This window comes from Ovis aries, chromosome 5 (assembly GCF_016772045.2).
Source record: "Ovis aries strain OAR_USU_Benz2616 breed Rambouillet chromosome 5, ARS-UI_Ramb_v3.0, whole genome shotgun sequence".
NCBI classification, from domain to species: Eukaryota; Metazoa; Chordata; class Mammalia; order Artiodactyla; family Bovidae; genus Ovis; species Ovis aries.
The window spans coordinates 108,151,305-108,175,576 of NC_056058.1; the positions used below are offsets into that span (position 1 = coordinate 108,151,305).

At 41.2% G+C, this 24,272-nt stretch overlaps 1 long non-coding RNA gene across 1 annotated transcript; it reads left to right on the top strand.

Moving 5' to 3' along the window:
- The first annotated feature begins 225 nt into the window (after positions 1 to 225).
- LOC132659914 (uncharacterized) lies at positions 226 to 21,016 on the top strand. Its single transcript, XR_009600949.1, has 2 exons — positions 226 to 517; positions 6,474 to 21,016. It is a non-coding gene; the product is annotated as an uncharacterized LOC132659914 (long non-coding RNA).
- The last annotated feature ends 3,256 nt before the right edge of the window (positions 21,017 to 24,272 follow it).

Sequence of the window (24,272 nt, forward strand, 5' to 3'; positions counted from 1 at the left end):
TCGGCCAATGGGCGCCAGGCGCGGAGGGCACCACCTATTGGAAGGCCGTAAGTCTTCCGGGGGGCGGGCAGAGCCCCGCCCCGCCCCGCCCCGCCCCGCCCCCGCTCGCCCCGGCGCTTCCGGGGCAGAAGCCGGTAGGCCGACGCGCGTCAGCTGGCCTTGGCGGGTGGCGGCGCGCGGCCTGCGGGTTGGTGGCCGCGGGTGGGCCGACTCCGCGCGAGGTGTGAGTCGGCAGCAGCCCGGCCCCCGGCGCCAGCCGGGCCCCTGCGGGCCTGGCCCGGACGGGGCGGCCTGCTTTCGAGTTCCTGAGGGCGGGTTGCGCGTGACCGCGAGTCCGGCGGAGCCGGAGAGCGCAGAGGCCTGAGAGGGCTCTGAGGGCCGGGTGGCTGCTCGGGCCCGAGTCAGACAGACGGAGTATGCGCGGGCGGGAAGCGTGGGCGCTCTCGGCCCCCGGGACTAGTCACCGCCGCCGTGCGAGCCGATCTTTCTCAGTGCGGGCTTCGGGGGCAGCCCGGAGGTAGGAGCTGCGGCCGAGTAGGAGGCTGTGGCGGCCTCACAAAGCGCGCCGGTTTTCCTGTGTTCGAAGGCGGGTAACCCATTTGACGGGGAGTTTGCAGATACATTTATTGGGATATGTGCTACGCTCTTAGTTATTTTAGACTCAAACGAGAAGATAGTATTTCATAAGATTTTTATTTAGCGTCCTGAAAAAGTTCGCCTGGCACCACCTGATAGTTATTATGAGCAGATTGTCAAACTCTTACCTGATTGTTCATCTATAAAAGGAATAATGGCTTGATAACTTGTGTATTAGCGTCTTATATCTTCAGTTCAGTTCAGCCACTCAGTGGTGACCGACTCTTTGCGACCCCATGAATCGCAGCACGCCAGGCCTCCCTGTCCATCACCAATTTCTGGAGTTCACTCAGACTCACGTCCATCGAGTTGGTGATGCCATCCAGCCATCTCATCCTCTGTCGTCCCCTTCTCCTCCTGCCCCTAATCCGTCCCAGCATCAGAGTCTTTTCCAATGAGTCAAGTTTTCGCATGAGGTGGCCAAAGTACTGGAGCCTCAGCTTTCGCATCATTCCTTCCAAAGAACACCCAGGGCTGATCTTCTTTAGAATGGACTTGTTGGATCTCCTTGCAGTCCAAGGGACTCTCAAGAGTCTTCTCCAACACCACAGTTCAAAAGCATCAATTCTTCGGCGCTCAGCTTTCTTCACAGTCCAACTCTCACATTATACATGACCACTGGAAAACCATAGCCTTGCCTAGACGGACCTTTGTTGGCAAAGTAATGTCTCTGCTTTTGAATATGCTGTCTAGGTTGGTCATAACTTTTCTTCCAAGGAGTAAGCGTCTTTTAATTTCATGGCTGCAGTCACCATCTGCATCTATTCATCTGTAAAACACACCTACCTTGGGGGGCTATGTGGATTCAATGAAATATAAAGTATGTAAAACTCTAACCAAAGAGTCTCAAGGCATTATCCTATGTACATGCAAACAAAAACCACAATAATTGACCAATAATAATTAGCAAGTGAGTGAGCCCCAGGCCTAGCTCTTTAAGGCAGATTACTTAATTTCTGAGTAGCTAAACTGGAATTTGGTCCAGGCATTCTGAATTCTAAAACTGGGGCACTTAACCCGCAGGAAACACAAAATGTGTTTCACAAGCTCTCTATCAGGCGTCAACCTGTGCATAGCATGGGGGACCAGAAATCAAAGACCCAGTACATGCCCGGAAAGTTTACACAGTTAAACGGTGTGTGGGGAGGAACAACTCCACATTAACCATTTCCAAAAAGTAGAAAATTACTATCTCTCTTTATTAGAATTGAGCTGTAGGTACATTGCTCAGTAGTTTGCCTATTCTCTCACAGAATCTGGTAGAATTGGTTTACAAAATCAATATGGCTTTTTTTTTCTTTTTAAGGAGTTGCATAAAGTTACACATCACTTATGTCTCACTTCAGTTCAGTCACTCAGTCATGTCCGACTCTGCCACCCCATGGACTGTAGCATACCAGGCTTCCCTGTCCGTCAGGAACTCCCGGAGTTTACTCAAACTCATGTCCATTGAGTCGCTGTTGCCATCCAACCATCTCATCCTCTGTCATCCCCTTCTCTCCTGCCTTCAGTCTTTCCCAACATCAGGGTCTTTTCCAGTGAGTCAGTTCTTTGCATCAGATGGCCAAAGTATTGGAGTTTCAGCTTCAGCATCAGTCCTTCCAATGAATATTCAGGACTGATTTCCTTCAGGATTGACTGGATTTTCTTGCAGTCCAAGGGACTCTCAAGTCTTCTTGAAAGCACTGGTCATAGCAAATAGCCTCTTCAAACAACACAAGAGAAGACTTGACACATGGACATCACCAGATGGTCAATACAGAAATCAGATGGATTATATTCTTTGCAGCCAAAGATGGGGAAGCATTACCTTTCTTTGGGACTGGAATGAAAACTGACCTTTCCTGGGCCTGTGACCACTGTTGAGTTTTACAAATTTGCTGGCATATTGAGTGCAACACTTTCACAGCATTATCTTTTAAGATTTAAAATAGCTCAACTGGAATTCCATCACCTCCAGTAGCTTTGTTTGTTGTGATGCTTCCTGAGGCCCACTTGACTTTGCATTCCCGGATGTCTGGCACTAGTGAGTGATCACACTATCATGGTTATCTGAATCATGAAGATCTTTTTGTACAGTTCTTCCGTGTATTCTTGCCACCTCTTCTTAGTATCTTCTGCTTCTGTCAGGTCCATACCGTTTCTGTCCTTTATCGAGCCTATCTTTGCATGAAATGTTCTCTTGGTATCTCTAATTTTGTTTATGATATCTTTAGTCTTTCCCATTCTATTGTTTTCCTCTATTTCCTTGCTTTGATTACTGAGCAAGGCTTTCTTTTCTCTCCTTGCTATTGTTTGGAACTCTGCATTCAGATGGGTATATCTTTCTTTTTCTTCTTTGCCTTTCGCTTCTCTTCTTTTCTCAGTTATTTGTAAGCCTCCTCAGACAACCTTCTTGCTTTTTTTTTCTGGGGGATGGTCTTAATCACTGCCTCCTGTACAATGTCATGAACCTCCATCCATAGTTCTTCAGGCACTCAATCAGATCTAATCTCTTGAATCTGTCACTTCCACTATAATCATAAAGGATTTGATTTAGGTCATACTTGAATGGTCTAGTGGTTTTCCCCACTTTCTCCAATTTGTCTGAATTTTGCAATAAGGAGTTCATGATCTGAGCCACAGTCAGCTCCTGGTCTTTTTTTTTTTTTTTTTCTGTCTGTGTAGAGCTTTTCCATCTTCGGCTGCAAAGAATATAATCAATCTGATTTTGCTATTGACCATCTGGTGACATCCATGTGTAGAGTCATCTCTTGTGTTGTTGGAAGAGAGTGTTTGCTATGACCAGTGTGTTCTCTTGGCCAAACTCTGTTAGCCTTTGTCCTGCTTCATTCTGTACCCCAAGGCCAAATTTACCTGTTACTCCGGGTATCTCTTGACTTCCTAATGTCCTATGATGAAAAGGACATCTTTTTTTTTTTTTTTTTTTTTTTTTATGTTCGCTCTAGAAGGTCTTGTAGGTCTTCATAGAACTGTTCAACTTCAGCTTTTGGGGCATTACTGGTCAGGGCATAGACTTGGATTACTGTGATACTGAATGGTCTGCCTTGGAAACGAACAGAGATCATTCTGTTGTTTTTGAGATTGCACCCAAGTACTGCATTTCAGACTCTTTTTCTTGACTATGATGGCTACTCCATTTCTTCTAAGGGATTCTTGCCCACAGTAGTGGATGTAATGGTCATCTGAGTTAAATTCACCCATTCCAGTCCATTTTAGTTCGCTGATTCCTAAAATGTTGATGTTCACTCTTGCCATCTCCTGTTTGACCACTTCTAATTTACTTTGATTCGTGGACCTAACATTCTGGTTCCTATAACACTGCTCTTTACAGCATTGGACTTTACTTCCATCACTAGTCACATCCTCAACTGGGCATTATTTTTGCTTTGTCTCCGTCTCTTCATTCTTTCTGGAGTTATTTCTCTACTCTTCTCCAGTAGCATATTGGGCACCTAACTACCTGGGAAATTCATCATTCACTCTCCTATCTTTTTGCCTTTTCATACTGTTCATGGGGTTCTCAGTGCAAGAATACTCTAGTGGTTTGCCATTCCCTTCTCCAGTGGACCATGTTTTGTCAAAACTCTCCACCATGACCTCTCTGTCTTGGGTGGCCCTACACTGCATAGCTCATAGTTTCATTGAGTTAGGCAAGGCTGTGGTCCATGTGATCAGATTGGTTAGTTTTCTGTGACTGTGGTTTTCATTCTGTCTGCCTTCTGATGGATAAGGGTAAGAGGCTTATGGATGCTTCCTGATGGGAGAAACTGACTGAGGAGGAAACTAGGTCTCCTTCTGAGGGGCTCAGTAAATCTTTAATCCAGTTTTCTACTGATGGGAGAGGCTGTGTTCCCTTTCTGTTGTTTGACCCTAGACCAAACTATGGCAGGGGAAATGCACATAATGGCGACTTCCTTCCAAAGGACTTGCACACGCATTGTTGTATTCAGTGCCCCGACCCTAAAGCAGGCCACTGTTGACCCACGCCTCTGCCAGAGATTCCTGGACACTCACAGGCAAGTTGGGCTCGGTCTCTTGTGGGATCACTGCTCCTTTCTCCTGGGTCCTGGTGGGCATGAGGTTTTGTTTGTGCCCTCCAAGAGTCTGTTTTCCCAGTCCTGTATAAGTTCTGTAGGCAAATCCCACTGGCCTCCAAAGTCAAAATTCCTGGGAGTTCACATTCCCTTTGCCTGATCTAGAAGTTCAGAAATCTGTTGTCAGTCCTAGAACTTTCTTAACAGTGTGAGAATTTATTTGGTATAATTGTTCTGCAGTTTGTGGGTTGCATGCTTGGTGGCTCTATGGTGGGTTTAGCCCTCCAAGAGGGCTTATGCCACATGCTGTGTGACCCCGATCTGCTGCACCCAGACACTTACGCCTACAGGGAGGTTGTTGTTTCTTTGCCTTTTGCTCTTCATCTGTTGCCATATTTATCTTGGTTAGGAATAAGTTGGGCTAACTCAAAACCACTCTATTTCTATCAAAGTGGAATGCTAATATAAGCAAAACTGCAGGTTCAGGAAAAAAAAAAACACATAATATTATCAGAAGCTATTATTGAGGGCTATGGGCCAGACACAGGGCTAAGCATTTTACATGTATTAACTCATTTAATCCTGATAACAACCTCACAGGGTATGTACTATTATTACTGTGCTCATAAGAAAACTACATGTAGTGTATAAAGCAACAGACAGGTCCCCTATCCAAATAGTTTGGAATAGGTGGAATAGATGGAAATTAGCTTTCTGTCTAAAGCTCAAGTATAGAAGAGACATATGGTGTATCTGGGGGCTTTACAGGTGCCTCAGTGGTAAAGAATCCACCTGCCAGTGCAGGAGACATGGATTTGATCCCTGGGTCGGGAAAGTCCCCTGAAGAAAGAAATGGCAATCACTCCAGTATTCATATCTGAGAAATCCCATGGACAGAGGAGCCTGGTGGGCTGCAATTCATAGGGTTGTGAAAGAGTCAGACACGACTTAGCAACTAGACAATAACAACAGAGTTTATTTGACCAGCTATAGAAAGTCACCCTGAGGAGGAAAACTAGCTTCCCTACCAAGCCCTTACTGTAATCAGGATGAATATGTTAACATATCTAAAAATGGAGTTTTCAAGAAAACAAAAACCAAAAAAATCCAAAATACAGATATAATGTATCCACTATTTCTGCCAAGAGGCAGTAAATTTAGAAATAAAAAGCAAAATAAAAACATGCAAAAATATCCTCAACTACTTGAATTTTTTTTTTAAAAAAAGTCAGTCCCCCAAACTCTTTTGGATCAAAGAGAATTAAATATTACATACTGAAGAAGGATGACTCAATGGACATGAGTCTGAGCAAACCCAAGGAGATGGTAAAAGTCAGGGAAGCCTGGCGTGCTGCAGTTCATGGGGTCACAGAGTTGGACACGACTTAGTGATTGAACAGCAATAATTTAGAACATTAATATTAATAAATATTAACATTAATAAGTTTTAAAAGTAGAGTCTTACCTATCAAAACTAGGGAATATGGCAAATTACACACTTAGAAAACTTGACTCAGGAAAATTTATTACCTCAATTCAAGTCAGCAAATAATTATTAAATCCCTGCTGTAGGAAAATCTGTTGAAACTGGGGCAGTTTATAAAGTGACCTCCCCACCCCCCCTCACCCCCCACCCCCAGCCAATTTCAGAGCTGGATTTGATCCTGAACCTTTTATTTATATAATCCAAGTATTTTTTAGGTTGGTTTGAGTTAGCTTTCTCTCATTTAGAATGAAAGAGCTTTCACGGAATAAAGACCCCTTTTCTCTTGTGACACTTTCTTCTTTTGTTCTATCCAGCCATGGTCTGGAGTCAGGTGAAAACAGGAAAGAAGTGAGTGTTGGGACGGACATCCTAGCTGCAGGACTAAAGGACCTGAACGTTTTCATCTATGGTTATGGAGACAAGGATAGTTTCAGCATTCCTGGCAGGTCCTGCACCTGGTTGGAGCAACTTTTTTGTGTAGTCCATTTACACGCATGTTGGGAGAAGACATGTATGAGAATCATCTATTTCTTTTGTTGTCACGAGTATCCTAAACACCAGAACTGTGCTTAAATGAATATCCTTAAGGTCAAAATGTGTTTTCTACTTTCAACTTCCATGAAATTCTCCAGTATCCTTTCAATAAGCCTTCTTCATGTCCTTTAAATGGGTTTCTGTTTCTTGTAATCAATCCATGGCTCTCACAGAAGTACATCCTCGTCCCCTTGAGGAAATTTTTTCCGTGCTTAAACAAATGGAACCAATATCAATGATGATATTAACTATACCTCTTGCCAAGGAAGGAGGCAGAGGACTTTGCACAAAGCATTAAAGATAATTGAGCCTTAGTTTCCTCCCCTGTGATTTGGGATTAAATTATGGTAATCAAAACAGTATAGTACTGGCATGAAAGCAGATATATGAATCAATGCAACAGGATAGAAAGCCCAGAAATGAACTCATGGATATATGGTCAGCTAATCTATGACAGAGAAGGCAAGCTGGACAGCTACATGGTAAAGAATAGAATTAGAACATTCCACAACATCACACACAAAAATAAACTCAGCATGAATTAAGGAACTAAATGTAAGACCAGATAATAGAAAATTCTCAGAGGAAAACACAGGCAGAACACTCTTACAGCAGCAATATTTTTTGGATCTGTCTTCTAGAGTAATGGAAATAAAAACAAAAGTAAATAAATAGGAACTTACAAACTCAAAAGCTTTTGCACAGCAGAGGAAACCCATAAACAAAATGAAAAGACCACCTTCAGACTGGGAGAAAACATTTGTAAATGATGCTACTGACAAGGGGTTAATTTTCAAAACAAATTTTGAAAATTTCAGCTTATGAGACTGAATATTAAAAAAAAAAGCTCCATCAGAAAAAAAAAAAAACCCACAGGGAGGAAACTTAAACATTTCTTCAGAGAAGACATATAGATGGCCAACAGGCATGTGAAAAGGTGCTTAACATTGCTAATTATTAGAGAAATGCAAATCAAAACTACAATGAGGTATCACCTCACACCAGTAAAAATAGACATTATTAAAAAATAAAAATAATAAATGCTAGGGAAGGTGTGGAGAGAAAGGAACCCTCCTACATCATTAGTGAGAATGTGAATTGGTGCAACCACTATGAAAAACAGTATAGAGGTTCCTTGAAAAAGTAGAAACAGAGTTACTGTAAGATCATGCAGTTCCACCTTTAGGCATATATCCAGAGAAAACTAATTTAAAAAGGTACATGCACTCCAATGTTCATATTGGCCCTATTCACAATAGCCAAGAGATGTAAATGACCTAAATGTCCATAAACAGATGAATATACAGATCTGTCCATCAACAGATAAAGATGTGAATACAGTCAGTGGAAATATATATATATATTTCCAATGGAATATTACTTAGCCATTAAAGAGAATAAAATAATGCCATTTGCAGCAACATGGGTGGACCTAGAAATTATCACTTTAAGTGGAGTAAGTCAGGGAAAGACAAGTATTATATGATATCACTTATGTGTAGAATCTAAAAATATAATATAAATTGACTTGTTTACAAAACAGAAATAGACTCATAGACATAGAAAACAAGTTTATGGTTACCAAAGGGGATATCAACTGGTAGGAAGGGTAGGAAGGGACAAGAGATAAATTAGGAGTTTGGGGTTAATGTATATACACTACTAGAGAGAAAACAAGTAGACTGTGTAGCATAGGGAACCTTACTCAATATCCTGTAATAACCTATAAGGAAAGGAATCTGAAAAAGAATGTGTATATATATATATATATATACACACACACACACACACACACAGATACATACATCATATTACTGAATCACTTTGCTATACACTTGAAACTAATATAACACTGCAACTATACTTCAATAAAAAAAATTGTTTTTAAATAAGAACATCTCCTTTGTAGGGTGTTTGAAACCATGGCTGCAGAGGCTGGAGCTGGCAGATTTTGGCACTGGTGGGCACACAGAACTGGTAGTGGGGGATTGGAGAAGAGCCCTTGAAGGAGAACACAAGTAAGGGTGTAGAACAGAGGCCCCCAAATCTCCCACACATCTGCCTCGTGGAAGGGAAGCATTTTAAAATACAGACTTCATGCCCTATCTTGAAACTCCTAAATCAGGATCTTTGGAGGTAGGAAGACATGTGATTTCTGGATGATGTCCTGCAGCTAATCTAAAGCCAGTCTAACAAGTGCTTAAAAGAAGAGGAAGCCAGCTTGCATCAGGAGAGGCTGGGCCAGAGGCATAGCCAAGTGCTGAGATTCAGTGGGTAAAACACTCAATTGTCCAAGGTATTTATTTCTGTTACTTACTTCTTGTGCTATCTGCTATATTGGTTAAAGTTTATGCTATTTAAAAAAAAAACAAAACTGTGATTTTAAGAAAATTTAGGGCAACTGAATAGCAAAACGTGTTCTACCAATGTATAGAAAATATTTATGTTAGATCCAACCAGTTCATCCTAAAGGAGATCAATCCTGGGTGTTCATTAGAAGGACTGATGTTGAAGCTGAAACTCCAAACTTTGGCCACCTGATGTGAAGAGCTGATTCATTTGAAAAGACCCTGATGCTGGGAAAGATTGAGGGCAGGAGGAGAAGGGGACGACAGAGGATGAGATGGTTAGATGGTATCACCCACTCAATGGACATGGGTTTGGGTAAACTCCGGGAGTTGGTGATGGACAGGGAGGCCTGGCATGCTGCGGTTCACGGGGTCGCAGAGAGCTGGACACAATGAGCAACTGAACTGAACTGAGACCATGATTAAAATAAACCAAAAAAGCAAATAAAGCTCAAATTATATTTGTTGTTCATATATCAAAATATTCAGGTGAAAATGAAGACCAACTAATGATATAATCATTGTAAATTATATAACTGAAAAAAATGAAATATTAGTCACTCAGTTGTGTCCCACTCTTTTCAATCCCATGGACTGTAGTCCACCAGGATCCTCTGTCCATTCTCCAGGCCAGAATACTGGACTGGGTTGCCATTCCTTTCTCCAGGGGTCTTGCCCACCCAGGAATTGAACCCAGGTCTCTTGCATTGCAAGTGGATTCTTTACTGTCTGAGCCACCAGGGAAGTCAATTTCCCATGGTAAAGAACATTCATGGAATGTTTAATATAGTCCAGGCACAACTCTAGGTAGGTATTATGATCTCCATCTTGCTTATTAGGAAACTGAAGTTTAGGAAATTTAGATAATTAACCTAAAATCACACAGCTAACGAGTGACAGAGGTCAGATGTCAGGACCAAACGGAATGCCCCATCAAGGACAGCAACAGACTCTCCATCTGGGTGTGGGTGGCCACGCTGGCTCTCCTCTACTCTTGGTATCTGAGGATCAGAAGACAGTCAGTCAAGCCAGCCCGCAGTTGTGGCCGACAGAAACCACACTGAGTGCTTCATGTGTGGCTGAGCACAGTTAGTAGCGACTTGCTATCTCCACTGTGAAGACAGCTCTTGAAGTTAAAGAAATTTCCTGTTGTGTTTAGGCTCACAAATGGTCAGAAGAACATTAATATTTGACCGTAAGGTGAAAACAAGCAGAAGGAAGTGCTGGTCTCAGTCACCAGAAGTTAGGTTGAGTGTCTGTGTGAAAGAAAGAACTCCACACATACACTGAAATAAGAAAGGACCAACTGCAGCCCGTATCTTACGTGATGAGCAAGGTAACTCTGATGGAATTGTTTTTTACTTTCAGGCAAGTATGTAAAACAATGACCAGCAAATGACAACCTATGTGCCAAATGAGGTACCCCACACTTTTTGTAAATGAATTTTGTTGGAACGTAGGCATACTCATGAATCAGTGTACCACGATGCTCCCACACTGCAACGCCATGATTGAGAAATGGCAAAAGACACTATGTGGCAATGTGAAAACATTATTCTCTGAATATTTATAGTAAAACTTCGCTATCTTTGTTCTGAAACATTTCACAAATGTGTGAAAGAGGAGAGTGAAAAAGCTGGATTAAAACTCAACATTAAAAAAAAAAAACTAAGGTTGCGATATCTAGTCCCATCACTTCATGGCAAATACAAGGGGAAAAAGTGGAAACAATGACAGATTTTCTTTTCTTGGCCTCCAAAATCATTGCAGACAGTGACTGCAGCCAGAAATAGACACACTTGCTCCTTGGAAAGAAAGCTATAGCAAGCTTTAGCTTAGGCAGCATATTAAAAAAGCAGAAACATCAGTTTGCTGACAAAGATCTGTATAGTCAAAGCTATGGTCATGTATGGATATGAGAGTTAGACCATAAAGCAGACTGAGAGCTGAAGAATTGATGCTCTTGAACTGTGGTGCTAGAGAAGACTCTTGAGAGCCCCTTGGAGTGCAGGGAGATCCAACTAGCCCATCCTTAAAGAAATCACCACCCTGAAGAGTCATTGGAAGGACTGATGCTGAAGCTGAAGCTCTAATACTTTGGCCACCTGATGCGAATAACTGATGCATTAGAAAAGACCCTGATGCTGGGAAGGAAGGCTAAAGTAGAAGGGGGTGGCAGAAGATGAGATGATTAGATAGCATCACCAACTCAATGGACATGAATTTGAGCAAACTGGGGTATATTGAAGGACAGGGAAGCCTGGCATGCCGCAGTCCATGGGGTTGCAAAGAATTGGACACGACTCAGCGACCGAACAGCAACAACAGCAATTTTACAGAGATAAACTCAGGCTTGAGATGTTTCCTTGGATTATGGATATCAAACACATGAGGAGGTGAAGCCACTTGAGAAGGAACAAAGTCTAAGAGAGTTCAACTGGACCAGGACCTTTGACTTCTGAGGTCAGCTTCTCCTGCAGAGAATGAACTTTGTTCACTAAAAAGGGTACGTGTTAAATACTCCAGCTCAGAGAACACTGTCTTGCACTTGGATAAGCTAAAGTGCAAAGCAATCGTGACATAGTGCCGGGGGCCAGCGTGAGGAATTCCGCCCATGGCAAAGGTCATGAGGAAGGAGGCTTGGCATTCGCAAAGGCGTGATCAAGCCTCAGGAAACCCCCTGTTCCCGAGCATATAACCCCAAAGCCAGAGTCTGTTTTATGCTCTCACCTGCACCTCTGACTTTACAGGGGGCTCTCCCCGATAACCGTTTCTTTCGGAGAAGGAGTAAACGTGCAGCTCCAAGGCAATAAAAATTCTTGGGAGTGACAAGAGTGTTTCAGCTTACGGACTCTGAAGGTTATCTAGCCCACCTGTACAGGTTTGTCCAGCCACATGTGATTGTTTACAGCCTCCGAACCTGGGAGGCATGAGATGTTTTAGACTTACTAAAGGCAAATTATTTTGGGGAGTTAGAAATTATTAGTATAGTTGGTTAGGAATTATATTGGTGAAGGGTTTCTTCATTTGTTGTGTCAATAATTGCTGCTAATTCCCTGCTCTGGGTGGGACAAGGATGTCTCAGGTCAAACCTCTCTGCTGACAGACTAGCTTGTGTGACAGGATTATCCTTACTGCTGCCACTAGGCACATGATTGTTTACTACCTCTCAACCGTAAACAGCACAGAGAGTTTTGGAGTATTTTGAGAGTCTTAATTAGCATAGGACTTTTTCTTCTTGTTGAGTCAATGATTGCCGCCAGGCCTCTATATCCTTAGGTACCTGGGAATATATTAATCAATGTATTTGGAATATAGCAAAGGAAATATGGTAGTTTTTGATGTTAGCAATACTAGACTTTTTGAGTTAATGGATTTTCTCTTTTGTAATAGATCACTGTGCTTTGTTATATATCACTGTGTCCTTGCTATGTAAAAATGTAGCTTTATCATATCTTAAGACTAAATAGATCTTAAGAGGAGCATTGGTGAAAGGATTTTCATTTGTTGGGCTGATGTTTGCTGCTAAATCTCCATGTTCCCTACCCTTATAATGAATATAACTAACATATAGGAGAAATAAGTATTAACCTTTAAGCATATAGGAGAAATAAGTATTAACCTTTAAGATTAATCATGTTAACCTTGGGTTAAATAAATTCCTTTCTTGATTGTAACTCACTACACCCTCACCCTATAGGAATGCAACTTTATTTGGAGGGTGGTGCCTGGTTTAAGAAAAAACACCCTTGGACGAAATAAGTTTTTTGGTTATCAGAAAGAAAGGATCATAAAATATCAGCAGGTCTCACTCATGGCCAGAAGAGGATGTACCTTTTTTATATACATTTATGTGAAGCACCTGATTTTGATAAAGGTCAGGACTGCTGACCCCCGTGTGACTCTGTATTCATCCCTATGTGTAACAAGAGGTATATAAGCAAACCCCAAAATAAAGAAATCGGATCAGTTTCCGGAAAGACTAATTCCCCCATGTCGCTTCTTTCTTGCTCCCGTTTTTCTGGCTGAATTCCCATCTGGAGCATGGATGCTATTCCACGTAATCCAAGTTATTCAGCCTCCTTTTCTCTACTAATCTTCCTACTACACTATCCATTTCTAATCTCTCTATATCTGTGATTAAATATATATTTTTCCAAAGATGCCGACTCCGTCCCCACCTTCGAATCACCCTGGTTCCACCGGGGCTGGACCCCGGCAACATAGTTTGCCTTTTACAAATCTCACCTCTTGTTTCTGGTTTCACATTTTCTCTCTTAAGAACTTTGAACTATTGTGTTTCTATGAATGCGTCAGTTGGTAAGGGTCTGCTCTGCGTCAGAGAAAATTCTAAAATATTTACATTCACACTCTGGCTACTGCTTTATCTCCTTCCCTCTTTTCTGTTGTCGAATTAGAACCCTTAATTTCTTGCTGGGCATAGCAGTGTCCAGAATAACAGACATTCCAGGTGCTCTGTTGGTTAAAGCTCCGAATGGACTTGGATCCTGCAAATCAGATGTACTTGTGAGAGATCTGAAGAGATGCCAAAGTCGTGGTTTCACTGCTTCTGCCATTTGAGCAAGTTTCTGTCTCCCATTGCCCTGCCCCAGTTGTGATCCTGATGGTTTCCCAGTAGCTATAGGAACATCTGCACTGGTGCCCCCCCCCCCCCACCACCCCATCGTCCTGTTCTAAAAGGATGTCTTAGACCTTCCGACTGATTCCCTAAGCCATAACAAAACCTGTACTAAGTCTTTTTCTGATTAGACTAGTTGAAACTGCTTCTGTTCTTTCCAAGTGAATGCGAATCGGTCCAAAGTTTGGAATTTAAAAGTAAGGTGATACCCTGAAGTGCCGGGGTCCAGCCCCGATGGATCCAGGGAATTCGAAGCAGGGATGGAGTTGGCGATTAAAAAGAGATTAATTAGAAACTTAAAGAGAGATTAGGGAAGAATAATGTAGTGAAAAAATAGAGGAGAAAAGAGACTGATGTTCTGTGGTTTACACAGAAAGCTAATAGTCTCAAGACAAGAAACTTGCACCGTCCACGTTAGGCCATAGGCGCCCACTTGAATAGCAAGGGTGCCCCACCTTGGGCTCCCTCTCACGTGGGTCTTAGAAGCCTAGGCAAATAAGGAGACACGGTGAGCCTCTGTGTTCCAAGGGATCAGCCTGAAAAAGAGAGAGGGAGAGGGAGAAAGAGAGTGAGAGAGAGTCGACACGGGGGGAGGCCAAGCTTGTGCAAAAATCCCATAACTTTATTTTCAAAAGGCGCTTATATACCCTAAGTTTTACATAATGGAAGATGCAGAGTCATGCAGGGGCAGCAGTCCTGACCCTTATCGATACCAGGCTTTCTTTCTGCATGTCTTTCCGGATACAAAAGGTCTCAGGTGATTTACAGTATCTTCTAGCCAAGAGGCCTATATGGCTCTCTTCCTTAATGAATGTTAATCTCATTTTCCCTGAAGTGTTTTTCTTTAATCTGCATCACCCTCAAAGCACTAAATAAAGTTACATCCCTGTAGAACAAAGGTGCAGTAATTATAACAAAGAAAGTACTTAACTCAAAGATCTATGTTGCTACTTGTTTTTTCTATATACCAACTATATCAACAAATAAAAGATATGAAAACTTGGCAGCATGTATTGGCTCAACAATGAAACCCTTAATCAGTCCTATTCTAACTATTTTAACTCCTCAGAAGCCCCTGCATTCCTAGGATGTTTTATGCTTCCTGTGCCTCTCACGGTAGGGAGGCTGTGAGCAATCACATGCACAGTTGTAAAAGGTCTGGACAAACCTGTCAGGCAGGCTAGAAAGCCATCAGAGGGGTTTCTGGATTGAAACACTCTTATTATGCCCAGGAGATTTATTATCTAAAAGATCTAAATTAACTTTTTCCAGAAAAAGGTGGTGGGGGGACAGACCCCTGTTAATGTCAGAGGAGTTGATGAAAGGCATAATATAATAAAGCAGACAGATTTTGGTTCTGGGGGTAGATGCTCGAGAAAATCCAGAGGGGACTTCTGAGGCCTGATCCCGTCTTTGCATTTTGTCAGGCCCCCTTCCTCATGACCTTTGCCACAGGCGGGATTCCCCATGCTGGCTCCTGGCACTGAAGGATATTGATGGACACTTTCCTGGCCTGGCCATCCAAGAAGCAGTTGATAAGGACAGCAGCAGCTGGCTCTCCTTCTCCACAGGTTCCGCCTCCACTGATTCAATCGCAGAACCCAAGGGTGCTGAGGGCCACCCGGAACTCTGCTCAGGAAAGGTGAGAGAATCTCAAGCTGTAGCAGAGAATCTACACCTGTGTTAAAGAATCTAAAATATTTGTGAACCTAATAATTTGGTGCTTCACAGTGTTAAAAATCCACTATATCAGTACCTCCACACTGAAGCAATGGTAAGAATTTGCTCTGAAGTGGCATAGTGGCCTTAATTCCTAGACAAGAACACGTCCAAAGCCTCCTGGGCTTGGCAAGAAGAATCAGCCCAGCAGTGCAGATCAGGTTAAGGGTGTAGCCCTACCTTTCAAAATCCTTATTTTAGGGCATCATGGAAGCCCCCTGTGTTAGTTTCGAGTGCTCCCATTAAAAAGTACCACAAATTGGGTGGCTTGAACCACAGACATTTATTATCTCACAGTTTTAGAGGCTAGAGTTTGAAATCAAGGTGTCGGCAGGGCAGTTTCTTCTGAGAACTGCCAGGGAAACCTGTCCCGTGGCTCTCCCCAGGCTGTTGGCGGTTCACTGACAACCTCTGGCATTTCTCGTCTTGTGGCTGCGTCACCCTGATCTCTGCCTTATCTTCATGTGGCATTGCTGTTGTGTGTGTGGCTGTGTCCAGAATTCCCCTCTTTTTGTAAGGACACAGGTCATATTGGGTTAGGGCTCACCCCAATGATCTCATTTCAACTTGACAGCCACTGTGAAGATCTTGTCTTCAAATAAGGTCACATGCTGTGGTACTTGGAGTTAAGATCAGGCATATGTTTTTAGGATGGAGGACACAATTCAACCCATAGACATCATCATTAGACTGAAAAATGGCTGTGTAGACTGTAGCAGGTAGGAAGGAATGAATGTTGATAAACAGAAACATACATATAAGTGTGTGTATGTGTGTGTGTATAATTTCTAGATGATGTCTTTGGGTTCAATTTTTATACAGAAACTGACCAGGAGAAAGACTGCGTGCCTATTAAGAGGAAATTCTTTACCAGAAAAACCATAAACTTGGCCTGCCAAAGCCTGACTGTCTTGAGTCAGTCTCAATGCAAACTTAAGTACCAAACTTAAACTAGTGAAAAGCAGGATGTGAGAGTTTGCACCCCCAAGAACAGCAGGCACTCCAGTGCCCAATGGAGTGTGACAGTGGAGACTAATGGACCAAGAGGGACCACGTAAACAAAGCCAGTGGTCTTGGAGATGACAGAGGAAGCAGAGGTTTTTGGATGGGCTAACCTAGGAAATTATAATTGTCTATTGCCAGGGCAGACACCTCTGAAATTCCTGCCCATTACAATATTTTTTTTTTCCTGAAGAGAATCTTTTATTATAGTCATCCTGTCCCTATTCCACCATAGAATTGTGTGTGTGTGTGTGTGTGTGTGTGTGTGTGTGTATGTGTTAGGCATGGGGGAATAACTTACCAGTCACTTCCTGGATCACCTGTCCATAGGTAGCCACATCTGGACCTAATGGAGAGAAATTTGTGTTCTCCTAATGAAGACACAAAGAGAACTTTGTGTCCCTCAGATACCCTGACCTAAACCAGAGCTGGGTTTAGTCTCTCAATGGAACTTTGAAGTCATCTCTTAGGTAAGGTATGAGTTTTCTCTCTGGGATAAAGGGTGCTCACAAGTCTCAAGGATGGAAACCGTGGTCTTTGGCAGACTGCTAGATGTCCTCCGATAGCTATTTTTCCCCTTTCTTTTAATCTATGGCAATAGAACCCCCAATATTTTATCTGGACACAAGATCACTCCAAATAAAGACTAATATATTTCTGAGTGTCCCATACAGCTACAGCTGTGGTTTTGAATTAGTTTCTGTCAATCAGCTGCTCTCTGGAAACATTCAGAAGGCAAGAGCCAGGAGAGGTGATGAGGAGGTCTCTGGTTTGCCTGCAGTGGCTTCTTGACCAGAGAGGCTTTCCTGGGCATTGTAGAGACAAAGTAATTTTAAAATTGGTAACCATAGGAGCAGCTTCCCAAATGGACAGGTGACTTCCCAAACATAGAAGACACAATAGGTCCCCTGGTGTCCCAGTGTTACGGTATGACTGAGATTTATTTTTGAGACCTCAAACTATAATTGATTTTATGTCTTCCCCTACAGTTCTTTAGGATCTTTAAGACTCTGGAAAATTCCTTTCTATTTAAACTAGCAGAGGGAATTTTCTGGGGGTCCAGCGGTTAGGACTCTGCACTTTCACTGCCAAAGCTGCGGGGTTCAATCTCTTGTCAGGGAACTAAGATCCAACACGTCACCAGGCACAGCTAAATTAAAGAAAGAAAACTAAGGGCGGGCCTAGCAGAGTGTCTATTCACTGCAGTTGAATGTGTCCAATATAGATTGGAGTTATTTTTTCATTTTATGGATAAAGAGACTAAGGCTTAGAGACAGTAGTGAGCTGGTAAACCAGTTCTCTATGGGGAAAAAGTGCCCACATTTGTAGCATTTGACACCATCTGTGGTAAATATTCCTACCATGACTGGTTTCAAGTCTCCAAAGGTTTAAAAACCTTTAAGCAGAATTCCTAAAAGTTTAACAGTTGGCTCTTGCAAGCTGGCTCCTGTTCAAACACACCATGCTTACAGAATTTAAGTAACTTCCCCAACATACCAAGTCAGTAACTGTTTAATAAAAAGATTGAACACATAGTGATTTCTTAAAAATCATTGCAGTTTATCAGGAGAGTTCTGGACTGCCAGTGTAACACTAACAGAAATGTACATCACATGGTATAAATGCTTCCAGTGTGTCCAGAGATTTCCTTAATGAACGCTGAGACAGTAGTTTAGGCAGGATTGGGGTGAGTAGTCTTTACTGATAGTATTACATGCATGTGGCATAAAGGGGATTTAAACAGCTTAAGACCATCAAAATTGCAAGTGGGACTTAAGGAATGAGAGATATAATTCATAAATTGAAAAATTTAAAGTTGGTGCTTCCTGACTGCTGTGAGACTGAGTTTGAGGTTGGGGTAGTTATGCCACAGACCTACTAGAGAATTCCTGAAGACCACAAAGTGAATGGAAACTGAGCTTCAAGCATGTTTGTATTTTCATAGTATTGCTTTTTGATGTTAAATGAGCAATAGTGAAACCTATCGAATATTTCCTGTTTTTCTGGGGTGGGGGTGTTATGAAGAAATTTATTGCTTTGTCTAATGAACTGGACCTGGTCACTGATCAAACCTCCTGATAACAATGACCCCAGACATCTATTTTTTTCCCTTTTGTTGCGACTGTGATGGCCCAGCTGAGGCGAAGGCTATTTAGGTAAGTGCTCAGAATAAACCTTACAATGAGATGACAGACCTTTTTAAATTTTTGAGCAAAGGGCTAAATAATCTGCTAAAATAAGAGATAAATCATGCAGCATTTCTTAGATCTTAGCATTCAAAAATTATAAGGCCCTACTATATGGCACAAGGAACTATATTCAATATCCTGGTATAAACCATAATAGAAGAGGATATGAAAAAAGAATGTGTGTGTGTGTGTAAAACTGATGTGTATATATAAATATGAAACAAAATTTCTCACTTTGCCATACAGCAGTAGTTAAGACAACATTTAATTCAACTATACTTCAGCAAAAAATATATTTAAAAAAATTATCAGGTGAAAGTGGAGGGAAAGAGAAGTACAAAGGAGAGGAGGTGGGTAAAGCAAGAGCGGAGGCTCAGACATGGGCCTACTCTCTCCTTGCGCTGAACAAGCTCCAGGTACTGCAGGGCTGGGCCTGTGGGGGCCTCTGGGGTCTGCCGTCAGGGAGACGTGGGGAGTTCTCATTCTCTGGTCGAGTGACCAGACAGGCTTCACTTCTACACACTGCAGAATAACAAATGAAAGTATAGTGAGACTAGACAGGATTCTCAAATATGCTATTTCTTTATACAGAAAGAATACAAATCAGAAGGGCAAACTATTTTGAGATCAAGAGAATTTCTTACAAAGTAATGTGGGGTTATGTGAATCCAGTAGAAACATTTGACCTGGTTTCCTTCTATGAAGAAACCTTTATTAAGTAGTTAAAAAATGGCACTGCTTGACAAGTGAGAACAAATGCAAAAAAGAAAAAGAAAAATGCAAAAGGAAAAGTAAGAAAATAGATATTTTAAAGAGGAATGTGAAGACACAATTGTACCTAACATGCCACTGCTTTAAAGATAGAGACTAACTTTAATTCCTACATCAGTCACTAGTTGTGATAGTATCTTTTGTTTTGATATTTCTTCCACTCATCCTGATGTCTTCACTGAGGAATTTGTCACCTCCCCAACCTCTTGTTTATAGTATTAGGTTAGTGCAAAAGTAATTGCAGTTTTGAACCGTGAATTTTAAATCATTATAACTAGGCTCAAACACATCTTTATTAGTCAAATAGGAACCATTACAATCTATACATTTTTGCTGATGAGAAGTAAGTTGGTTTATTCCTGTAGCATAAAAATCTGTGCTCCAGGATTCAGTGAACTCTTGGAAAGCATTTTCTACCTCCTGCTGGTTCTGGAGGCATTTTCCCTGCAAAAAGCTGTCGAGATGCTTGAAGAAGTGGCATTTGGTTGGCAAGAGGTCAGGTGAACATGGCAGATGAGGCAAAACTTCATGGCCCAATTCCTTCAACTTTTGAAGCATTGGTTGTGAGACATGTGGTCAGGTATTGTTGTGGAGAATTGGGCCCATTCTGTTGGCCACTGTTGGCTTCAGTTTTCTGTGCATCCCCTCAATTTGCTGGGCGTACTTCTCACATGTAATGGTTTCACCCGGATTCAGAAAGCTGTAATGGATCAAATGAGCAGCAGGCCACCAAACAGTGACCATGACTTTTTTTTTGGTGCATGTATGACTTTGGGAAGTGCTTTGGAGCTTCTTCTCAGGCCGGTCCAGCCACTGAGCTGGTCACTGCCATTTGTTGTGTAAAATCCACTTGTCATCGCACATCACAATCCGATCAAGAAGTGGTTCATTGCTGTTGCACTACATTTTGAAGGACTACACTTCAAAATGACTTTCAAAAAAATTTTGGTCAGCTCATGAGGCATCCGCTTATCTAGCTTTTTTACTTTTCCAATTTGGTACAAGTGCTGAATGACCATAGGTTGGTCAATGTTGAGTTCTTTGGCAGCTTCTCATATAGTTGTGGAGAAGGCAATGGCACTCCAGTACTCTTGCCTGGAAAATCCCATGGACGGAGGAGCCTGGGGGGCTGCAGTCCACGGGGTCGCTAAGAGTCAGGCACGACTGAGCGACTTCACTTTCCCTTTTCACTTTCATGCACTGGAGAAGGAAATGGCAACCCACTCCAGTGCTCTTGCCTGGAAAATCCCATGGACGGAGGAGCCTGGTGGGCTGCCGTCCATGGGGTCGCACAGAGTCGGACACGACTGAAGCGACTCAGCAGCAGCAGCAGCAGCAGCAGCATGTAGTTGTAAGAGGATCAGCTTCGATGATGGCTCTCCACTGGCCAGTGCCACCTTCCGATGGCCAGCCACTCCACTCCTCATCCTCAAGGCTTTGCAAACCTTTGAGCTACTGTTGCACTGTACTTTCATTAGCAGTTCCGGGGCCAAATGTGTTGTTGATGTTGTGAGTTGTCTCCACTGTTTTATGACCCATTTTGAACATGAATTAAAAAATTGCTTGAATTTGCTTTTGGTCCAACATGATTTCTACAGTCTAAAATAAATCTACAGTAAACAGCAAATCATAAATCATTAGCAAAAAAAAATAAATTGAGAAATGTGCATTAAAATGATGTATAACATAGCCACATTTATTTAAGAATGTATTCCAGTATGTAATGGCAAAGTGCAACAATGCAAAACAATTGCTTTTGCACCAGCCCAACAGTATCTTTTAATATTTCTTCCACCCGCCCCGACGTCCTCACTCCTCTGTCACCACCAAAACCTCACGTATATAGTATTATGCTAAAATCTTCATGGTATGGAATACGTTGCCCTACTTCCAGTTCTTTGCAGCCAAATCTGAGTATGGATTTATCTTTACAGGAAGTTTTAACACTCCAAAGTCAGCGTCTTCAATAGATATCAACTTCCTTGGGTTATCTACTTCTTCAATAAGCCTGGTATGTAATGTGTCTCTTTTAAGGAAGTTGATGTTTTTATTTCTTAAGGTAGAAGTTGATGTTATTAACTACAGATCTTTCTTCATGTTTAATGTGTGTTTTTCTATATAGGAATATACAGGAAAATATAAAAATAAAAATTTTAAAAAATCCTATGTGAAATGAACTTGGAATCTTTGCACTCATTCTTTAGTATTTTCTTAGATGAATTCCAAGAAGTAAAAATTCTGAGTCAATGAATATTTACTTCTTTTTATGGAATTTGTACTTACTGCCAGGTGTTTTGTTTCATGCTTTTCTTTATATTTAATACTGTGCAAATATTTTCTTCAGATCAATTTTTTCTATACTATATTCTTTGTGACTGTATAATACTTTATTGATACATCAAATTGTACTTAGTAATTCTCTATTGTTGGACATCTTGGCTCTTTCTGATTTGAGACAAATTTCCATAATGCTTTAATAAATCACATTAGTTTGTGGAAAAATATTGACCTCATAAAAGCAGTGATTTAGGAAAATTAGTCAGGAACTAGTTATCTATTGAAAGCACTGAATCACTGAATCAAATCTAACACCATATTAAAAGGATAAAACACATCATGACCAAGAAGGGTTTATCTAAGGGGTGCAGTTAGTTTAGCATTTGAAAAACCAATCAATGACAATTACCCTATTAAAAGGCTAAAAAAGGAAAACAATATCATCATCTCAAGAGATGAAGAAAAGGATTTTGAAAAATATCCAACATTGATCTTAATAAAAACACTCCACAAACTAGGAATAGAAGAAATAATCTCAACTTGATAAAAGGTATCTATGCAAATTGTACTGCTAACACCATAATGTTCCAAGATGAAATTCTTCCCACCAAGATGAGTAAACAGGCAAAGCTGTCTACTCTCATCACTTCTATTTAATATTGTACTGAAGGTTTTCACCAGCCCACCAGGCAAGAAAGAGAAATAAAGGATATCCTGATTGGAGATGAAGAAGTAACATTGTCTTTAATCACAGATGACATGATCATCTATAGAAAATGACGTGAAATCTATTTATGTGTGTATTTACTGGAACTAATAAGTAGTTTAGCAAAGTTTGAAAATGTAAGATCAGTACACTAGCAACAAACAACTGGAAATTGAAATTAAAATAACAATCCATTTATAATCACATAAAACATGAACTACTTAAGAGATAAATATACAGGAAAAATGTCGAAGACCTGTCCTCTGCTAACTACAAAATATAATGAGAGGAAGAACTCCTAAATGGAGACAGATGCCATGTTTGTGGATAAACATGGATAGAATATCAATTCTCTCCAACTTGTATATAGATTTAAAGCAGTCCCAGTTAAAATCTCAACAGGCCCCTTTGTAGATATTGACTGGTAATTCTAAAATTCATGTTGAAATGCAAGGGACGTAGAACACCCAATACAACTTTGAAAAAGAGCAAAGTGGGCGAACACACCATCTGACTTCAGGTTTTAGTACAAAGTTACACTGATCAAGGTGTGATATTAAACTCAAGAAAGACAAATAGATCAGTAGAACAGAATAGAGAATCTAGCGGTAGACCCACATACATATGTCGAACTGATTTCAACAAAGATGCAAAGGCAATTTGAAGGTATGGGGTTAATTGAGTAAATTATTTTGTATAGGATGCAACCATTAAATTTTGCTGTAAAAATCCATATGTCAGCAGAGTAAGATATTCATAAAGTATTAAGAGAAAACTGCAAGGTCTAAAACAGTTTGGCAAATTATTATCCTATTGTTGAATAGGATCTATATTTTTTTCAAAAGGATACACACAAATAAATACATGCATTTACACACAATAAAAGTGATTGTTAATAGTAGGAGCTTGAAATTGCTTATAATTTCAGTTTAGCTTTCAGTGTTAATGCTTCTATTTTATTTACTTATAATAGATACACACTGTAATGAAAACCAAAAGCAACTCTTCCTTTAAGCATGTAGGATCTAGTTCCCAACTATGGATCAAACCTGGTCTCTCTGCATTAGGATCACAGAGTCTTAGCCACTGAACTACCAGGAAAGTCTCTTGAGCGAATTTAACTTCACTTTATCTCAGTTTTCTCTTTTAAAAATTGTAGATAAAAGAACTTGGGCTTCCCCGGTGGATCAGACAGTAAAGAATCTACCTGCAATGCAGGAGGCCAGGTTCAATCGCTGGGTCGGGAAGATCCCCTGGAGAAGGAAATGGCAACCCACCCCAGTATTCTTGCCTGGAGAATTTTATGGACTGAGGAGCCTGATGTGCTACAGTCTACTGGGTTACAAAGAGTTGGATGCGACTGAGTGACTAACACACAGACAAGAGAACTTACCTCAGAGAGTTGTGGGGTAAATGAGTAGTACTGAAAAGTATTAGAATATTCTTGGAACATAGTAAGCACCCAATGGATGTTAGCTATATAATTACAATGATTGTTTTTATTATCATCACAACCTCAAAACCAAGTCTCAGTTATATGTGTCCTTTGGGTAAACCTGAAAAATTTAAGGGCTTAGGAAGCATTCTGAAATACTCTCTAAATTTGAATTGCTATTATTTAGTCTTTTTAGTTTGTCTAAGATTTCTCATACGCTATCTCTAAGCAGTATTTAGGCAGCAAATACAGTTAGAATTTAGCTGATTGAAAATTAAATGCCCATTGCAAAGCCCAACTTTTGCCACAAGGTGGCAATAAAACACTAATTATTATTTTTTATATGGAATTCTCCAGGCAAGAATACTGGAGTGGGTAGCCATTCCCTTCTTCAGGGGATCTTCCCAACCCAGGGATCAAACCCAGGTCTCCGGCTTTGCAGGCAGATATTTCACCGTCTGAGTCCGCAGGGAAGCCCTGAAAATTAAATGTC